The sequence below is a fragment of the Pinus tabuliformis genome, chromosome 9, assembly GCF_031772625.1.
Source record: "Pinus tabuliformis cultivar Carrire ecotype Pingquan chromosome 9, CPIR1, whole genome shotgun sequence".
NCBI classification, from domain to species: Eukaryota; Viridiplantae; Streptophyta; class Pinopsida; order Pinales; family Pinaceae; genus Pinus; species Pinus tabuliformis.
In genome coordinates this window covers 232,434,074-232,446,622 of record NC_142307.1, presented here as the reverse complement: position 1 = coordinate 232,446,622, position 12,549 = coordinate 232,434,074, and positions in this window count along the sequence as shown.

Sequence of the window (12,549 nt, the reverse complement as noted above, 5' to 3'; positions counted from 1 at the left end):
TCTGGATATGAAAAGTCTTGAACAAGGTTTTCATTGCTCTCAAGATGGTCTAAATCAAGACTTGTTGACAACTGATTTCTGATTGCATGGAAGTTTCCTCTGATGAAATGAAATGAATCAAAACAAAAAGGTAAAGATCCTTCACTTACTTCAAAATTTGCTTCACTTTCCTCGTCACTCTCATAGCTGATATGTTATGGCTGAACATTGTATTCGAGCTGCTGTAAGTGAACTTCCTCCTCCCAAAAACTAGCTATTGATTTTTCTGTAAGATTAGCTTCTGTTTGGAGAACATAATCATCATCATACTGATCAAACTGAGGCAAATCATTGGTATAAAACATATCATCAAGCATGCAGGTCATATCAATAGTTCTTTCTTCTCCAAGATGATCTAGGAAACAATCACTATGACAATTGGGATAAGAAACAAAATGTTTTGGATCAGCAACTTGTTCTTCTTCAATCAGTGAGCCATGAGCTTGAACATCATAATCAATCCTTGCATTGATCTTGTCCATCATCTTTTCCATTGCACTTACCAAAATGTCAAGCTTCACCTCTAGAGATGTTGATTCCTCCGAATCTATGTTTTTCATCTCTTCTTCTTTCAACCTTGCCCGTCGGATCAACAGATGCGCCTCTACATTTACTGCACTATTTTGCATCTCGTGAAGTGTTGCAATATTCCTTTCTCTCAGCTGAAACTCCATCTCCGGATCAAAGGCACCCAGATAGTGCAAGAGAGTAGATCTAGGAGTAGGCCTTATCTCAACTGGCATTGAATAATAAACTTGATTAAATCTGGCTGAAAACTGTCGTACTATCTCCCCTGGTAGTCTTTTCAGCTGGTTATACTCTTCTATAATAAGGAAAAGGTTCTGTCCGATCATCCACCCGTCGAGAAAAACTTTGACGAACTGCCGGAAATCTGAGATGCTCGCATTAGGCAGGGTTCTGAACCAACTCTTCACTTTTCCTTGCAAAGAAATAGAAAAAATCCTTATACTGACATCTTCTGCATCAACTTCAAAAATATCTAGAAAATTCTCAACATTCTGCACATGTTGCTCAGCGTTGACATTCTTACATTCACCGTCAAACTTCGGCAAGTATAGATCATAGTTTTTGGGCAAAGCATGAAGAACAGAAGGTAAAACAAGAGGTTTATATCTATCTTGGATTATAAAAGGTGTAGGGGTATGTACAGCAGGTATAGAATCAGTCTTGGTCTCGTGGGGCTCATCAATTTGAAGATGGTCATCACAAGATTTAGAAGAAAGGTCTTGATCAAGCTCAAAGGTATGCAAATCTTTGGTATTTACCATCTTCAAAGGGAAGGGATCAAATGCAAGCCTGGGATCTTTTCTCAAGCATAGTATATTTTGCAAAGCGTTGTTAATGTTCTCCTAAAAAGAGAAGAAATAATTTATAACAAAGAACAAAATGTCTTGGATGAAATTCCAACTTGAGCACCTGATCTTGCCATATTGTCCTTTCATGTTTCTGCTGGTCGGGATCATCCCCTAGTGGAGTCTTTAGATATGATCTCAAAACTAATTTAGAGTCGTCAGGCGAATGATTTCAGCCTTGTCAGTGTCTAATCATTGTCCACCATCAACAATTAGATCTGAACTTTATACATGTATTGGGGAAATTAACAAGTTAGATGTCATGATTACAAGCTAGACCGGAGATTAACTAAAGCAACATTTATCTACTTCCGCTAATGCAAAGCAAAACTATTTCGAAGGCTACCTGGCATAACTTTAGGCTCCGTCTGTAGCTATAAAACAAATGACATCAACAAGAAAACTATTTTTTCTCCCCAGTATGGTCGCCACTATGGTGTAGAGCCTAGATTTGTCTCAAGCTGAAAAGACAACGTTCTAGGTCCACATCAAACCAATCTTAGCCTCGTAGCTAGCCCTACGAGGACAGGAGAGGGCTCTCTCTGGGTCTATCTCAGCAAAAGGTCTTCAAAGGAGCTGAGATGACTTATAATGGATATTGATTTTAGGCTAGTAAATGGATAGGTAGGTTTGGTTTTTGAGGTTTTTGTTGCATCAAAGGGAAAGGCAATTTTGGGTGCGAGGAAGAGACACAGTTTTTGCAGAGGTCTACTTGGGGCAAGGTAGGCGATCATCTTGATTCTTTTAAAGAGAATGAATGGCTATATCTGACTGGTGAGAAGCTAAGGAGAGCAAGAAGCTTTCAAGGATTCTCCTTAAACAGATGAAAACATGGAAAATCAAACAAATTCAAAGGCAGAGCATAACAATCTATGGATTCTACCTGAACACTTCATTTGTTCAATTGCAGAAGATGAGAGAAGGAAAATGATACACATAAAAACTTACAAATACTGAAAGAAGCACACCATCAACACATAAAACCACATGGATCCCAAACAGTGCTGCAAAACCCTGGTCTTTCCTTTGCCAAAAATGCAGAAGTGAATGTACAATAGAGTGTCAAGCTTTTCTCAAGATTCCAACCATGAAAATGACTTAGAAATTACATAATATAGGCAATCCAACCTCTTCCCTTTCCTCTAGGGGTCAAGCTCATCATTCTAGGAGCTATTTCAACCAATTCTAAACAAAACACTAAAATCTAGGCAATCAAAACAACTTGCCTCTATAAGGTAGGAAACTGATTCATTCATTAAATTTTCACTCTTTGGTGAATGAATCTTCTAGAACAAGTAACTAGGTGCCAAAGTTACATCATGTTCAGTCAATTACATCAAGAGAAGTCAAAAATTACATCCCAAGGCAAAACTAGTCAAACTGGCCGAATTTCTGAGCTGAAAGATGAAAAATTGGGCAAAAAATCTATATGCGCCGCGCTGATTTCTAAATTCTTGAGGAAATTTTGGGAAGTAGGGAGGGATGTTAGGAAGCAGGGGAAAGTGGAATCTCAGATATTGAGTGAGGGGAAGGGGTTCAAAAGCGCAAAACACAGGCCCAACCTAGAAAATTGCCACGTTGTAGCAAGAAACTAGGGTTTGTGCAAAAATGAGGAATTCGGGGGATCTCAGTGATGGAAAGTGTTTAATAAGGTACATTAAGGATAGGGGAAGGTGTATGAACATCCGGATACAAATTTTTCTAATGATTTGACCATCCAAGAGAAATTAGCTTCAAAACCCTAGGAGAGGGAAATGAACCTTGCCTAGGCGCAACTGAAGCATGAACAAGGTGTAAAATGACCCATTGGAACCTGACATGATAAAGAAAACCTTTTGAATGATGGTACACTCAGTTGAATGATGACATGGACCGAAATTTGGACAACTTTGGAAGGAGTGAAAGCAATCCCTAGACCTAATGCCTAGTGACCAAATTTTACTTGAAGACTCACTGAAATGACAAAATTTGACCTTGACACTTTAAAATCACTTTGTAAGAGCATGTTTGATCACTGGAGGAAGGCTGGAAAGACTGACACTAACAATTAGAAATATTGTTGATGTTCAGATTGAGTTGATAGGTTATTAACAGGGACAAGCTTCAGAAAAAGGCCATCAAGCACCTCTGATTTCACCTCTCCCTCAGTGGGATCAGGAGCTGGGATCAAGGTGGCCTTGCTGCCACCAAAAAAACTATCCTCGCTTCACCATGCAACCATTAGTGTTCGATTTTTATTTGCAGAAGTTGGTTACATGTTCATATTCTTGATTGCTTTGTTGCATAGTTATTATACATGGTTTCATTGTAAATAAACTTATGTTCATTCTCTTTACTGTTAGCTAGATCATATTAGGTTAACGTAACTAGGTCTCTGATTTTCCAAGTCTTTGTTGGTTTAGTTGAAGAAACAACTTGCAGAGCACCCATACCACTTCTCTATTTGCCCATACTCTATAAGTCTCATCTGCTCTGTTGGGCTAATTTATTGACTAAATTAACACAAGTATTTAATTATCAATCCGGGTTTGTAAAACTTGGAGGCAAATCCACTGTATATGGACATCAGATATAATCAAGTTTAGAAGATAAAAATTTAATATTTAAAGAAGTACATATTACAAATATAAACCTATTTTAACAATTTCTAATTCACTTATGTAATAAGTGAGGGAAGAGGTCCCTAACTTAGGAGAACCGGGTTGTCCTTCCCTACAATACTACTTTCATGAAGATAAATCTAAGAGCACTAATTAACAATGGTTTATGATGTAGAAGATGTAAAAGAGGAGGCTCCTAACTAAGGAGGTCCAGATTGTCCTTCTTCACAATCCTACTATATCACAATCACCATTGCTTCAAACCAGAAATGCATAAATAACTCAAAATAAGAAAAGGAGAATGAAATTTAGTTTTAGTTCAAGATCAAATAGAAGGGGAATTTAACTTAAATTCCTATGTGTTCCTTCATATGTAGATTAGAAATAAACCAATATTCATTCAACAATCATCACACGTCTAAATACATTTGAAACAAAAACTACTCTATGAAAACTATGAAAATTGAACCAAGAAGTGTACTTAGCTTGGTGTGGGGGCCCTCCACCCTTGCCTTGCACATTTGAAGAAATCTCAGCTACAACAACTTCAGTAGATCAACCAAGCATGAACAACAAATTGGAATGAAACAAGTTCTTCAAATTAGCTCCCAAGTCAAATTATACAACAGTTACATACAAATTCCATTTTTAAAAGCCATCAAAGTCTTGGCTTTAAATAGAGGTTTAATTAAACAAACTGATCTATATTATCTCTAACACTCATATCTACTCATATCCACCTATCTAAGTCAAACTCATCCAATTCATCCCAATAAATATGTTCAATCCCATAAAATCTCAAAACTGCCCTATTTCCTAGGGATTTTCTGGTGACTAGTCATGTTTGACCATCCTTGACCGAGCCTAATAAAGCTTGTTCTGGCCGAACCAAGTGGAGTTAGCTTAGTCCTAGTTGCGAAGCTGTCCATTCATGCATCAAACTAGAGCCCAAGTTTCCTGCAAATATGTCATCCACATAGCTACTACGGGAATTTCTGATTCAATCCAAAATTTCACTTGAAACTCAATTTTCATAAAAACTTCTAGAAATTGCAAAATTAAAATTAAACACCTGAATATGCATAAAATACATCAAAATGAGATGGATCTGATGGAAAATGGATGGAAATTATAAGGATCAAGTAGGTTTCCCTAAGCAAAAATAGACCAAAATTGAGGGCCAACATGCTCCATCCCCTAACACGGATTCTTGCCTCATGTTTTCCATTTGCTCACCTAACCCTAATTTTTGTGCAACATTGCTTCTCTCCTCCTTGAACAGATCTAGCCATCTTCATCTCTTCTCAGCTCCATCCACCAAGTCCTGGACCTCTTCACACCTTTTCCCTACCTCCATACTCACTCCTTCACCTTTCTCTCTCCATCCATTCTCCAAAATCCCATTTCTGTGCATCCTGTAGAAAATTACAGGCATCCTGTAGAAATTCCAGAACATCCTATAAAACCCCTGCAGACTTCCTATAGAAGCTCATGAATGAGGCTTGTTGATATCCAAACTCTGTGAAACTCTCTGGAAGGGTGTGAGGGACCTCCTCCAAGCATCTCCTCTCGCCAATCCACCTCTGCACAGTAAAAAACAGTTAAATCGCATGCATGATAATTCTGACAACTTATTCAAAAATACAAAAAGATGTTTTTTTCATATGTTAGTGTCGAAGTAGCTTAGACACATGCATTTTACATTCCTAGAAGTCAATGGCATCTCTTTCAGTAGCTTGCATCCTCTTTCTTGCATCGGTAGGGCTAGCTGGTAAAATTAGGGTTTGCTAGGGTTTACGTTTCCTTTCAGCTTTCCAGTTTCTTTCTGCAAATAGATTAGCCTTCTTTGAGTTAGCTTTCGTCCATCAGTTAAAAAGCTTCTTCTAAGAGCTCATAGAAGTTGGCTTAAGCTCCTCGCGGACTTGTGCCAACTGCCCAAGTGACAGTCGCGACAAGGGCTAGTACTTGTGCATACAGAACCATCGCTTCCAAGTTTGTTACGAACTACCGGGTTGATAAAAGTAAAGAAGGGAGTCCCAAGAGTTGCAGCATTATTGCTGCAATACTAGAGCCCACCACTCTTTTTGGCATCGTTGCCGGGGAAGTGTCAGAGTATTTTTGATTGCTACTCTTCTTCTATTTTTTCTACTCCAACCTTCTGCTAAGTAGTTTATTTCAGTTTCCTACTTTCATAGATTAGCCTTTCAATTATGCAATTTCAATTCTGCAAGCGTAGAATAGAATTTCAATTCTGCAAGTGTAGAATAGCATTTCAATTATGCCAACGTAGTCTAGCATTTCATTCCTGCAATTTGATTTCAGCAAAATAGATTAGTCCTTTCCTGCTTTCATTTCAATTCTGCATTGTCATTTCCTCAAGATAGATTTTAGTTAGTTGTGATTCCATTTGTTTTAGTTTTGCAGGTACAAGCAGAAAAAAAAAGAAGCAAAAGCAACCAAAAATCTTTTCATGCCTCGTAGGAATAAATCTAATACCGGAAAATTCCTACCCAACACCCCCACTACTTCACTGAGTCACCCTTCTCTCTTCTTTGGTGGCAGTGACATAGAAGAACCTATAGGTGAACCTCCTAAGATATACGAAGATCCTATAATAGAAGAAGAGCAAGAAAACACTCCTTTTGAGACCATGGCTGAAAACAGAAACGATAGAGAAGATGATGAGAGAATAGAAGGTACCTTCCCCATCCGAGAGACTAACGAGGACATGAAAATGAAAAACATAAGTCCCTCAGCCTTACCTCATTTCCATGGATTGACCACTGAAGACCCTGATACCTTCCTGTTTGAGTTTTTTGTCTTTTGCTGAACTTATGACTATGCTGAGGACGAGCAACAGTTGAAGCTCTTTCCTTCTACCCTCAAGGATGCAGCACTCCGCTAGTTCATGGGGTTACCTGGAAACAGTATCACCACTTGGGCTCAGATGCAGCAAGCCTTTAACAACAAATATCGGGACTACTGTAGGTCCAAGGAAACAAAGGGAGAGATCTTCTGGATGACCATGGGAAATGACGAATCTTTAGAAGACTATGAGGAAAGGTTCCAACTCAGTTATAAATGGGTCATGTGCACACTTGACCCTGAATATCTAAAGTTGGTTCTACTCTAAGGAAGACCTTATAGATACCCTTCACATGCTAGCTGGAGGAGACATCTACCAACTACCTTATGAGGACATAAAAACAGTGTTTAGAAACCACTCTAGGGCAACCCGGAAAAGAGTTAGGGGGAATCCACTTTTAGCTAGTACCACCTTCTCCAAGAATGAGTTTGCTAATCAGATGGAAGACCTCAAAAATGAGATGAGATAGACCATTGCCATGCAACTTGATACTTTCCGAATCCAACAAAAGAAAGAGGAAGATGAGAGGGCTTTGGCCATTTTTTGTCCTAGATGTATGAGGAAGCACCCTAAGAACGAGTGTCCTTTGCACTCAGTAGAGGTATGTTTCGTTTGTGAGGAAAACCATCCCACAAATCAATGCCCAACCTTGCCCGGATTTGAAGCCATGTACTAAGGGACTGAGGCAACCACTGAACCTCTCTACTTCCTCAACCAAATGAGGCCGCATGGGCCCAGACCTTACCAACAGGGGATGCAAGGGACATCCCAATCTTATTATAGCCCCAACCAATCTACTCACATACCTTCTTGGGGTCCCCCTACTCATCCTTCCTGGTCCGCACCTCCTCCATGGGCTTATCCATCTGAATACCATACTCAACCCATTGCTCATTTGTTTCACTGACATGTCCAGCCACAACCTCAGTGGAATGCACCTCAACCAGGGTGGAGGCCCCAATACAACTCTCCTCCTGCCATTCTGCTAACACCACCAGCTCAGCCACAACCATTACCTCCTTCTCCTCCAAGACAACCCCAGATGCCTGCTCAACTGAACTCGAAACCCAACAACCGACAGGCCCAGGAGGTATACACTGGGGAGACAACATGCCCTACCTATGTTGTGGAGATCCAGGAGATCAACCTGTGATCTAGGAAGACCCTTTCAGATCTCCAACCTCCTCCCCCAGAGGACGAGGAAGAGAAACAGGAAAGTGAACCCAAAGCCATTCCACCCTTTCCTGAGCGACTAACAGTAACCACGCAACCAAACCCAGAGGATATTGAACTTCTGGGAGAACTTGAACAGTTGTGTGTGAAAATACCACTTCTCCAGGCCATAAAAGATGTACCAATATACAACAAATTGATTAAGGAGAAGTGTTTCAGACACCCAGGCAGGCGAAAGAGAGATGCCTCAACTATCAATGTCATAGGAAAACTGTCCGATCTAATTTTGGGGCAACTAATCTATCCAAAGTATTTGGACCCTGGGAGTCCTGTAGTTGATGTCCACATCAATGGCACTATAATCCCCCATACCCTGATTGATCTAGGGGCTGCCATTAATGTGATGACCAAGGACACCATGCTTAAACTCAACCTTCAGAGTTCCTTAAGGAAGACCTCGAGAGTCCTGCAGTTAGCAGATCTCTCCATCGTGAGTCCCGAAGGGATTGGGGAAGATGTCTTGGTCTCTGTTGAATCTTGGGGGTACCCTGTAGACTTTTTGGTCTTTAAACCAAAGGCAAAGCTCATTGGATACCCCCTAATTTTGGGAAGGCCATGGTTAGCCACTGCGAATGCTTACATCAGTTGTCGAGTTGGAAGCATGACCATCAAGAATGGGCCTATGTCCAAGCAACTAGTCCTATACCCTCCTACCCATCCTCTGCTAGAACATGACTTACCACTCTAGTTGGAAGAGGGAGATGAGGATGAGGTCTACTTTGCACCATTGTGCACAGTAGAAACCACTAGGGGAGGCCCTCAAAACGAGGATGACTTGATTTAGAATTTGATTCAAAATCCACCCCCCAGTGCACTGTCCTTAGAGGAGTTGGCAGAAGACACCCAAGCCAGCGCTTTAGTTGACCTCTGTGTGACTGATCCGACCTCTCCCAGAGTTAAGAATGTGGAATTTGGCCCCGAAAGAACCTTAAAGATAAGCTCCTCCCTATCTCCCTCCCAGGAGAAGGAGCTGTGTAGCTTACTGAACAATCATCTAGATGCTTTCGCCGGGAGTTATAAGGAAATGAAAGGAGTCCACACTTCGGTTTGTACCCATCACATTTACATTAAAGAATATTGTAAACCAGTCAGGCAACCTTAGAGGAGAATGAACCCAACCCTTAAAGGCATTGTCAAAGAAGAATTTCAAAAATTGTTGGATGCAAGATTCATCTACCCCATCTCCGATAGTGAGTGGGTCTCACCTCTAGTGCTTCTACCCAAGAAGAACGGGAAGTGGAGAATCTATGTAGATTACCGAGAACTTAACAAAGCCACCAAGAAAGACCATTTCCCTTTGCCTTTCATAGATCAAGTGTTGGATGGACTGGCAGGGAAGAAGTTCTTCTCTTTCCTAGATGGGTTTAGCGGGTATAACCAGATCCAAATAAGCCCGGACCAAGATAAAACCACCTTCACTTGTCCATGGGGTACCTTTGCCTACCAAGTCCTTCCCTTTGGGCTATGCAACGCTCCTGCCACTTTCGAGAGAGAAGTATTGAGCATATTTTCTGAGTTGGTCCATGATTCGGTAGAAATCTGTATGGAGGACTTTACTCCTTATGGGTCAAACTTCCAAGAAGCATTGACTAATCTGGGAAAAGTTCTAACCAAGTGCATTGAGATGAACCTGTCCCTCAGTCCCGAAAAATGTGAATTCCTGATGACTGAAGGGACGGTGCTAGGTCATACCATTTCTCGGCAAGGAATATAGGTGGATCCTAACAAGATTGCTATCATCCAGAAGGTCCCACCTCCTCAAAAGGTGAGAGATGTTCAGAGTTTCCTAGGCTTAGTAGGATATTATAGAAGATTCATTAAAGATTTCAGTAAGTTAGCCTCGCCATTGTTTGGCCTCTTAGGGAAAGATGTTGAGTTTAAATGGACTGACGACTGTCAAGGGGCTTTGGATGAGTTGAAAGATAAGCTGGTGTTCGCCCCGATCTTAAGAGGTCCAGACTGGGCCCTAACTTTCCACATCCACACTGATGCATTGAACAAATCCATAGGGGCAACCTTAGGACAAGTTGAGGAGAAACTACCATATGCCATATACTTCGTCAGCAAAAACCTGTCCAAGGCAGAAATGAACTATACTGTAACCGAGAAAGAGTTCCTAGCTGTAGTCCATTCCCTAAACAATTTCAGACAGTACATCACTGGTTATCAAACATTCATACACACTGATCATGTTGCGATTATATACTTAATGAATAAGCCTGATTTAAATGCTCGTATCATTAAATGGTTACTTTTGTTGCAGAAATTTGATTTGACTATTGTCAACAAGCCAAGTAAAGAAAATGTTGTTGCTGACTTCTTGTCTAGATTGGATTTTCCTGTAGGTGAAGAAGGGACAGTGGATGACCGGATGCCAGATGAACACCTGTTTTCTATCTCAGTACTCTCTCCATGGTTTTCTGATATAGAAAATTACTTAGTCTCAGCACAGTTCCCTCCGCATCTATCCTCAAAGGAGAAGAGAAAAATTGTAAGGAAGAGCGCCCCATTCACTTGGATCGGGGGAAACCTGTTTAAACTTGGCCCAGATCAGATCTTGAGGCATTTTGTTAGGGAGGAGGAAGTCTTTGACATCCTCCTAACCTATCATGACGGACCTTGTGGAGGCCACTTTGCAGCAAAAAGGACTGCCTTCAAAATTCTAAAGGCAGGCTACTATTGGCCTACTCTTCACCAAGATGTCAAAGGATACATCAGCCAGTGCGACCGATGTCAGAGGATGGGGAAACTGACTCCAAGGGATTAAATGCCTCTCCAACCTCAAGTGACCTTCGAGCCATTTGAGAAGTGGGGCATGGATTTTGTGGGTCCTATCAACCCTCCTTCAAAGCAAAGGTCTTACCTCATTATGTGCACCGACTATCTGACAAAGTGGGTAGAAATAAAGGCAATCAAAGCAGCAACAGAAGAAAAGGTGGCTGAGTTTTTAAGGGAAAATATCTTCTACAAGTTTGACTACCCAAGAGAGTTAGTCACCAATCAAGGAAGCCAGTTCACCTCCAACCTGATTGAAGACTTGCTTGCTCATCACAAGATCAAGCACAGGACTTCCACCCCATATCATCCTTAAGCAAATGGGTAGGTGGAAGTCACTAATAGAGCATTGGAAGGGATTTTGACTAAGGTAGTGAGCAGCAGTAGAAAGGATTGGGCAGATCACCCGGTTGAGGCCACCTAGGCCTACAACACAACTTGGAAGACTACAACAGGTTTCACACCATATGAGCTGGTCTACGTGAAGAAAGCTTTCCTGTCCATAGAGTTCGAGTACAATACATTGAGGGTGGCAACTCAGCTGAACTTATATCTCAGCCATGCTCAACGTGAAATATTACTGCAGCTGAATGGATTAGAAGTAGTTCAACTCCAGAGGAAGATATGGCATGACCGGCACCTTAATGAAAAGCAATTCCATCCAGGAGATTGAGCGCTGCTGTATGACTCAAGATATAAGGATTTCAAAGGAAAGCTGAGGACAAGATGGTTAGGACCATATACAGTGGAGAAATGCAATGACAATGGTTCAATACTTATCAGGACCATTGATGAAAAAGGCATCCCCATGCTTGTCAATGGGCATCGATTGAAAATCTACAGGAAACCCTTTCGAGGCAGGAGTTCATTGAAACTTTGGAAAAATCAGTGCTGGTAGTGGAGCAGGGTTCTGGCTCTATTCCGCCCACACCTTGATCATCAAAAAAAAAAAACAAGAGGAATAAAAAAAGATCCCTGGGTGAAAACCTCTCTGAGGTGCCCAGGGCAGACAGTGAGGATGAAAACCTCATGGAGGTGCCCCAGCTATCTCTCAGAAAATAAAGAAATGGAATAAAAAAAGATCCTTGGGTGAAAACCTCTCTGAGGCGCCTAGGGCAGATAGTGGGGATGAAAACCTCATGGAGGTGCCCCTGCTGTCTCTCTCTCTCTCAAAAAAAAAAAAAAAAGCAAGAAAAAAAAGAGGAAAAAGAAAAAGAAACAGGTCTAATCTCTGGAAAATTATTGCAGGTTGCAGGGAATACATTGTAGATAATGAAGGTCACGCAAAATGAGGACAGGGGTCCGTACCAAGCTACAAGACATCCTTACAGACACTCCCTCCATAGCCACTCACTTCTCCCAGGATGTGAAAACATTCGGGTCGAGATTCCACCCCTACAGGAAGTTCTGGGCTTTCTACAGGAAGTTCTGCATTTCTACAGGAAACATCCTGTAGAGCCTTCGGGCAAGCCAAATTCGATTTCAGAAGGGGATTTGAAGTTTGATGTCTGTTGATGAGGCCTGCAGCCACCCCTCTCTTCCATACATCACTTGTTTCATCTCTTTTCATCGCCATTACAACCATCTAGTTATGTGTTCCTGCAGTCATGCAAGAAACATTGTTTTCCTTAGATTGAAATTTTTTTCCCAAGTGACAATTCAA